The sequence below is a fragment of the Lithobates pipiens genome, unplaced genomic scaffold (genome assembly GCF_037356315.1).
Source record: "Lithobates pipiens isolate NorthernLeopardFrog02 unplaced genomic scaffold, aLitPip1_a1.2 Scaffold_10, whole genome shotgun sequence".
NCBI lineage: Eukaryota > Metazoa > Chordata > Amphibia > Anura > Ranidae > Lithobates > Lithobates pipiens.
In genome coordinates this window covers 77307417-77313194 of record NW_027507686.1, presented here as the reverse complement: position 1 = coordinate 77313194, position 5778 = coordinate 77307417, and the positions used below count along the sequence as shown (strand labels likewise).

At 46.6% G+C, this 5778-nt stretch overlaps 4 non-coding genes across 4 annotated transcripts; 1 reads left to right on the top strand and 3 right to left on the bottom strand.

Moving 5' to 3' along the window:
- Positions 1–302: 302 nt before the first annotated feature.
- TRNAI-AAU (transfer RNA isoleucine (anticodon AAU)) lies at positions 303–376 on the bottom strand. Its single transcript has one exon. It is a non-coding gene; the product is annotated as a tRNA-Ile (tRNA).
- A 1787-nt stretch (positions 377–2163) lies between these two features.
- On the bottom strand, positions 2164–2235 carry TRNAA-UGC (transfer RNA alanine (anticodon UGC)). Its single transcript has one exon. It is a non-coding gene; the product is annotated as a tRNA-Ala (tRNA).
- A 224-nt stretch (positions 2236–2459) lies between these two features.
- TRNAQ-CUG (transfer RNA glutamine (anticodon CUG)) lies at positions 2460–2531 on the top strand. The gene has a single exon. It is a non-coding gene; the product is annotated as a tRNA-Gln (tRNA).
- A 2247-nt stretch (positions 2532–4778) lies between these two features.
- TRNAQ-UUG (transfer RNA glutamine (anticodon UUG)) lies at positions 4779–4850 on the bottom strand. Its single transcript has one exon. It is a non-coding gene; the product is annotated as a tRNA-Gln (tRNA).
- Positions 4851–5778: the final 928 nt, after the last annotated feature.

Below are 5778 nucleotides of genomic sequence, written 5' to 3'. Positions count from 1 at the left end.
ACACACCAGAGCTGATCTAGTACAAGCAGCCATATCACTTCTCTTGATCTGCATACTTGTAGTATGTAAACTGGTGTATATAACATACCATCTGATATAAACTCCAATGATATTACATACTGATTATAGGACTGACTTCACCTTTGCAAGCAGTAGTAATAAATGCTGATATTTTCATTCTTCTTTAGGCAGTGAAAAAAAAAAACACTTGAAGAAAATGTATAAGCAGCATTGTGATTGTCTGTCCATGGTTCATAGCTGCCCATCTGTCTAACAAAAATAAATGTGGAAAGAAAAATGTATGGCCCGTACGGGGATCGAACCCGCGACCTTGGCGTTATTAGCACCACGCTCTAACCAACTGAGCTAACCGGCCATTTCGTGTGCACATTTCTTTCCTCTGAGAATGATGCATACATACCTACAAAATGCTTCCTATTTGTGTTCCACATTGCCTAATTATCTGTCATTACAACTATCCATAATGTTAATGGAGCACATTTTCCCCGCCATGCACACTGATCCCCTGTACACACACTAATCCCCTGCACACTCACTGATCCCCTGCGCACCGATCCCTGCTATGCACACTGATCCCCTAAACACTCACTGATCCCCTGCGCACCGATCCCTGCTATGCACACTGATCCCCTAAACACTCACTGATCCCCTGCGCACCGATCCCTGCTATGCACACTGATCCCCTAAACACTCACTGATCCCCTGCGCACCGATCCCTGCTATGCACACTGATCCCCTAAACACTCACTGATCCCCTGCTCACTCACTGATCCCCTGCACACTGATCACCGCCATGCACACTGATCCTCTGCACACTCACTGATCCCCTGTACACTGATCCCCTGCGCACTGATCCCCGCCATGCACACTGATCCCCTGAACACTCACTGATCCCCTGTACACTGATCCCCTGCACGCTCACTATCCCCTGCACACTTACTGATCCCCTGTGCACCGATCCTCTGCACACTCACTGATCCCCTGTACACTGATCCCCTGCGCACCGATCCCCGCCATGCACACTGATCCCCTGAACACTCACTGATCCCCTGTACACTGATCCCCTGCACGCTCACTATCCCCTGCACGCTCACTGATCCCCTGTGTACTGATCCCCGTCATGCACACTGATCCCCTGCACACCGATCCCCTGCGCACCAATCCCCGTCATGCACACTGATCCCCTGCACACCGATCCCCTGCGCACCGATCCCCTGCGCACCAATCCCCGTCATGCACACTGATCCCCTGCACACCGATCCTCTGCGCACCAATCTCCGTCATGCACACTGATCCCCTGCAAACTCACTGATCCCCTGCGCACTCACTGATCCCCTGCGCACCGATCCCCGTCATGCACACTGATCCCCTGCACACCGATCCTCTGCGCACCAATCTCCGTCATGCACACTGATCCCCTGCGCACTCACTGATCCCCTGCGCACCAATCCCCGTCATGCACACTGATCCCCTGCACACCGATCCTCTGCGCACCAATCTCCGTCATGCACACTGATCCCCTGCAAACTCACTGATCCCCTGCAAACTCACTGATCCCCTGCGCACTCACTGATCCCCGTCATGCACACTGATCCCCTGCACACCGATCCCCTGCGCACCAATCCCCGTCATGCACACTGATCCCCTGCAAACTCACTGATCCCCTGTGTACTGATCCCCGTCATGCACACTGATCCCCTGCACACCGATCCCCTGCGCACCAATCCCCGTCATGCACACTGATCCCCTGCACACCGATCCCCTGCGCACCGATCCCCTGCGCACCAATCCCCGTCATGCACACTGATCCCGTGCACACCGATCCCCTGCGCACCGATCCCCGTCATGCACACTGATCCCCTGCACACTGATCCCCTGCACACTCATTGCTTCCCTGCACACTGATCCCCTGCACACTCATTGCTTCCCTGCACACTGATCCCCTGCACACTCCACTGCTTGTGGCTATGGAGAGGGCTGTGAAGGAATTAGAATCATAACGTGCTGCCATTTAATCATAAAAAATAAAGACAACATTTAGTGACATAAGATTGAATTGCTTAGTATTTAATGAAGTGTCATTCCATCTTCTATATAGCTCTCTACTAACGGCATGGCATAAAGAAAAAATAAATACAAAAGTGGAGATGCCGGGGATTGAACCCGGGGCCTCATACATGCAAAGCATGCGCTCTACCACTGAGCTACATCCCCTTCTGTCTAAATTGGCTGAATGCTCGCATTTGTAGGATATACCTACAGTGTGGATGTATCTACAGTGTGCATACAATTAGTTCATTATATCATTATATTCATTCAATTAAAACTTATTTATGTGCTATTACTTGCTATTAATAGATCAAAAATGTTCCCGCAGTTTGGAATTCAACTCAAATTCTGTTGAAAGATTTTTTTTATATCCAGAAGTATCTTCATAAGGTTCCATGGTGTAATGGTTAGCACTCTGGACTCTGAATCCAGCGATCCGAGTTCAAATCTCGGTGGGACCTTTCCTTTTCTACATAAATCAAAAGTTCCTAAAGTGGTGATGTGATGTCCTGGCTGAAAGGAATTGTTTTGTTTCCTTTGGGCTCATTTACACAGATGCAACTATTTATAGCTTACACTGCTGATAAGTTTTCATGAGCATTTGAAAAAAGCACAGCATGCTGCATTTTTCACACATGAACTCACTGGAATGCACGTAAATGCATGTAAATATAAAAAAAAAAAAAAAAAAAAAACTTTAAAGAAGTCGTTACAAACTCATATAAAGTGTACTGTACACTGAATGCAGGGATTGTGGTATAAACAACTGCGGTCATCTGAAGCAGGGGTGGACTGACAACTCATGGGGTCCCCGGTCAATAGGAGATTATGGGGCCCCCAGGCAAGCCAAGATTATGGGGCCACACAGTATATACACACACATTATACAATCACACAGTATACACATACATGTACACACAGTATACACAGACATGTTTCTATTGGCTGAGAAGGTACTGGAGAGGCGGGGCAGCTATAATCTTGGGATTTTCAGACCAAAAGGATGTCGGTAAGGGACAGTTCAGAGACAGATGTAAAAAAAAAAACACAGATTTTTACATACTGTCCCTGGTTTTACTGAGGCTGGAAACCCTGATGGGGCCCCCTAGTGGCTCAGGGCCCTCGGGCAGTGCCCGAGTGGCCCAATGGTCAGTCCACCCCTGATCTGAAGAGAATCCAATGGACAGAACCATATTATACCATATTCTAGTCCGTATACACGTGTGTAATGCAGGACCACAAGCACAATCGTGCACATTCCTATAGCGCACAAAAACTTGCATCCTTTCTTTGCAGGCGTTCCATGATGTCAACCTAACTATGTAAAAGGAATTAAACCTACCTGTACTCCAATGGTCCCCGTCCCTCGGGGCTAGGACAAGGGGTGGGTAGGTGGGACGGCTGCCCTGGGCACTGTAGTATCATGTACGAGGTGGGGGGGGGGCTGAAGGAGATTAGGGTAGAAAGTACTGTTCTAGGAGGGTAGGGATGGTAAAAGTGATGATTTAGGGGGATCTGTGTTGCAGTGGCAGCTGATGCTCAATATTTTGGGGGCCAAACGACGAACGGACGGGAAGGTGGCGATTAGTCTGGCCTCCCCTTAGGAGGCTGCTCTTCGCTCCAGGCTCCCAGCCAAACAGACGTTTCTTTCTTCTCCAGGCCGAACAGGAAGTGGGTACTAATACTAATTAGCGAATACTAATTCACTAATGTCACACAAGTGGGTGGGCTCGTCCCCAAGCCAACCCTTTTATTTAAGTTTATTAAAGCCTGCTTTAAAGAAAAAAAAATTCTATTTAAATCCATGCGTCCGGCGCCCTGCATGTAGATTAGGGGCCGGGGCGCATGGATTAGGGCCGTCGCTGTTGTGTTGGGAGGGTGATGGAGAAAGATTTTTGCTAGGAGGAGGGATTTGCTGGGGATGTACTAGGTGTAGAAATTATAGAGGTAGAGGATTTTTTTTTGGGGGGGGGGGGTCATTTAAACTGGGTGGATTTGGGGGATGGGGGGCAAAGACTTGTGCTGAGAGGGGGGATTTAGGGTGAATTTGTGCTGGGGGGGCAGGGGTGATGTGTACTAGGAGTAGACATTTTTGGGGAAGAGATCATTTTAGGGGGAAGGGTGGCATTTGTGCTGGGGGGATTTGGGGAATGAGGGGGGTGGGCAAAGACTTGGGGGGTGGGTGCTGAGAGGGGGGATATCAGTAGTGACATGGATTTGTACCGGGTGGCAAGTGCTGGCATGTTCTCCTGAAATTATTGGTAGGCACGGGGTTACATCACTCCTGCACATGCATAGGAAACAGTCATCCCAGCACACATGGGCTGTGGCGGGCGCTATTAGCTGACCTGCGCATGCGCAGTTTAGTTTACATGCCGGAGAATGCTGCGGGCAGGCAGGTGGATCTTATTGCATTGCACGTCTCTTCCGCAATAAAGAGCCTGTAAGTGATTGAGTACCATGTGTTTTGTTGCTATTTAAAAAGTGTCATGTGCTTCTTTGGTGCGGTAGGTGCCCATTCAAATGACTGAGCTGTCCTACCACAATGCATGGTACTGCATAGACATATCGCACACATGTGAACTCCAAACTGTTTTAATCTCTCTGTCATAGTTAACCACAATCCTATTTAAACTGAAGAAAAAACACCATCATGATTCCAGTGTCTCTGAATTAATTATTCACATAATCATTGTAGCATAATAGTTAGGTCCCACCGAGATTCGAACTCGGATCGCTGGATTCAAAGTCCAGAGTGCTAACCATTACACCATGGAACCTCTATGTGCTACACTTCCTGGAAGCACTTCAAATACAACACAACTGGGAACCTTCTACTTATATATTTGGTAACTTTCTGTGATTTTGTATTAAAACTGGAATGAGACAAACCATAGAGACAAATGAAAAATGTATCTTTATTTTTGCATCATAATTTACAAAATAAAGAGTCAGGAGATAAGCACTTTACACTAGCATGAAAAATCAATCATCACAATCAGTTTATGTCAGTCAGCAATAGTAAACTGATACAGATTTTTTGTAAATCATTTTTTTTTCATAAAAAACAAGTACCTGGCTACAAAGCTATGCTCGAGAAAAAAAATTCACATCTTATCATATATAAATGAGCAAATCCTACAAAGGTCAGCGGTAGGCACACGTCTAACATAGAAAACAAATCAGGGCTTGTGTATTTGGCTTAGTAGGAGAAATTATGCCAATTACACTATTATTTTTTTTTAAATGCATCCCACATGTCTCTCTCTGCTGCCATCAATTTTTCCACTTCATTAATTTATGGTACTTTAGTCAGTCAGGATACAATTGAGGATGCTTCTTATTGCACTGATCAAAAGTGGTAGTTTACATTTTTAATTCAGTAACAATTTGCATAGACATATGTAAAGAAATAATGAATGCCTTTTATATCATTACTTGTATGTATTATCTAAACTCTATTATCCACATAAAATTATCTAGGGCAGTGGTTGGGAAGTGCAGTGGCAGAAGAGAGGTGTGGGGAATGCAGAGGTAAGCAATGGTGGAAAAGAAGTGCAGGGAGTGCAGAGGTAAGCAGCAGTGGAAAAGAGCTGCAGGCAGTGCAGAGGTAAGCAGCGTTGGAAAAGAGGAGCAGGGGGTGCAGAGGTAAGCAGCAGTGGAAAAGAGGTGCAGGGAGTGCAGAGGTAAGCAGTGGTGGAAAAGAGG